Below are 2,666 nucleotides of genomic sequence, written 5' to 3'. Positions count from 1 at the left end.
GTCATTAAAGTTTCATGACGGTTAGCTTTCCTGGGGCTGTAGCTAGTGAGGAAAGTCATTAAAGTTTCATTTTGTCGACTCCATTTTCTTAATGTAATTTAGGAAGTCAAGTCATGTCATAGTAACTCTTCCTTTCATGTTTACCCTCACAAGCGGTGAAAACGATTCTAAATAAACAAACAAATAATAAATTTAAAATACTAATTTAAAATTTTCATTCCAAAAAAATGACAAGCTAATTTGTAATAAGTACAGCGAAAAATTCGTTAAACCCATAATGATATTTGCCAGCTTTCTCAGTGTAAACGATAGGCTTCGTTTCCAATGTTCATCCGTACATTAATAAGTTACTGATATCGTAAAACACAGAAGTGCCAACCCAAATAGTACAGTAATTGAAGTTAAGAAACTTAGGCTGATTATAGACGACAGTGGCGGATTAGACACTAAGTGTCAACCCTACAACAAAAAATGACGCAGCAAAGAAGAAGATGTTAAAGAAAATGTAAAACTAAGGTCCGATTGCCTTTTCTTTGTGTTTGGGGGCTGAACCATAGCGAAGTTACAATGAGAACAAGAACAGTAAAAGTTAGAGAAGCGCTACTGCTATGATATACAGCCCACCTCCCTTTTTTCAACAACAACGGGAAAACCCCCCTTCATGCGCGCAATCAAGCTGTGAATGAGCTTTGGAGCTCCCGCAGCAGAATACTCAGAAGGCCGCCGCAATCTGAACATGGAAATCACAGTCGCCGCAACATATTTCATCTGAGTAAACGCCATGTCTTTACCCAGACAGGTCCGCGGGCCTCCATGGAAGACTGCAAACTTGAATGGACTCTGCGGGGCGAAATGGCCATCCTCGTTCATCCACCTTTCCGGCTTGAATTGCAGACAGTCGGCGCCCCACATGGCGTCAATTCTACCCATGGCGTACGGGTGATAAGTCACCCGATTGCCTTTGCCCACGAAAGTCCCGTCGGGCAGAACGTCGTTGTGGAGGGCGTGTCTGGAGTCCAAAAGGACCGGCGGATAAAGTCTCATCGATTCGCAGATTGAAGCGTGTAGGTAATGCATGCTTCGCAGATCCTCGTATGAAAATACCAGGGGATTTCCTTCCCTTTTGGCTCCGGGTTTGACGGCCATGAGACGTGTTGTCTCTTTGTGTATTGCATCTTCAACATGGGGATGTGAGGTGAGGAGCCAGAAGAACCACGTTAGTGCAGCCGAGGTGGTGTCTCTGCCGGCCAAAACGAAACTGATGATGGAGTCTCGAAGAAACTCTTCGGAACGATAGGTGTTTCGTTCTGGCAGATCTGCTTGTACATTGGTGAGCCCCATGAATCTGGAGAGCAGATCCTGTTTGCAGGGAGAGCCGCTGGCGATCTCCTGTCTGCGTTGCAGAATAACATCCATTGCGAATTGGTGTACGGCCTCCACCGCTCGTGAGAGGCGCCTTTCTGAGCCAACGTTAAGCATTCTCTTTATCTTCCACACCAACGAGATGGGCTCAGTGGACCTCCGAGCGCTAAGCTCCGTTGCCAAATCGAAAGCCTGCGACAATTCCGAAGCAGGAAGGCTTCCATCGAGAAAAGCCGGATCGACCCCAAACGCAACTTTGCATATATTATCAAAGGCGAAACGCTTCAGAATATCCTGCAAATCCAAGCAGCTACCCCGCTCGCTCGCCTCCTCTAGAATTGGCAAGAGTCGATCCGTGACAGCCTCCAGGACATGTAGAATGAAATTGCGGATAGAGTGGGTATTGAACTCGTAGCTGGCGACCTTCCGCTGCAATTTCCAGGCGTCCCCATCAGAATTGAAGATACCCTTCCCCAACAGATCGTGGAGAATGGCCGTGAAAGGCTCGCCCTTGGGATAATTGTCGAACCGCGTCTTCAGCATGTGCTCTACATTCTCCGGATTCGCCGTCACAACTGTTCGAACGCATCCGAGTCGCTCCACCACGATGGTCTGCCTGGGGGATTCTGAAAGCATCTGGGCGTACCATTCTATTTGCCTGCTTCGATTCCTCCAAAATCCAAGCAGCGAACCCACAACCGGATACCGTCTGGGTCCGTTGATCACCGTTCTGCATAATCTAAATCCTACATTAATGTACAGAAATACCAAATAAAACACCAGGGGCAACAAAATCGCCAATACCAAGAAGAAGAACATCAATATTAGATCCGTCCTCTGGATCTGCGAGGAGGGTAAAACTAGAGATTCCTCCATGAAGTTTTCACGCACTTTCTTGCACTCGCAACAAGAAGCTTGCGCTTTTATCACGACCAGCAGGATGAGGGGTTTTAAAAGCCGCGGTTTCTTAATCTAATCAAACCGACAAGGTTCGCTAAGTGAATGTCACTATCTGAAACTGTATCCAGCACGGATTTCACGTGCGGCAATCTTTGTGAAGCGGTGCGGCAACGTCACCCGTGTATATTAGCTTTTGTTTCGTGTCGGACCAAGATTTTGACAGTAGGCTTACTACACCGGGCATCGGGAAGCACGCATGCGTCTGCCTTGCTCGCTCTCCACGAAACTCACAACCACCGAATATTGAAAAGTGCCTTGTGAGCGGAGGGAACCGACTTTAGGATTCATGCCAATCAATCGGTGTTTGAGATGCCCACTACTTTCCGCTGCATTATTGTTTCGAG

At 47.1% G+C, this 2,666-nt stretch overlaps 1 pseudogene; it reads right to left on the bottom strand.

The window, feature by feature from the left end:
• Nucleotides 1-389: 389 nt before the first annotated feature.
• LOC149265565 (cytochrome P450 94B3 pseudogene) lies at nt 390-2,271 on the bottom strand (annotated as a pseudogene).
• Nucleotides 2,272-2,666: the final 395 nt, after the last annotated feature.

The sequence above is a fragment of the Pinus tabuliformis genome, chromosome 6 (assembly GCF_031772625.1).
Source record: "Pinus tabuliformis cultivar Carrire ecotype Pingquan chromosome 6, CPIR1, whole genome shotgun sequence".
Lineage (NCBI taxonomy): Eukaryota > Viridiplantae > Streptophyta > Pinopsida > Pinales > Pinaceae > Pinus > Pinus tabuliformis.
This window is presented reverse-complemented; position numbering and strand designations above follow the sequence as displayed.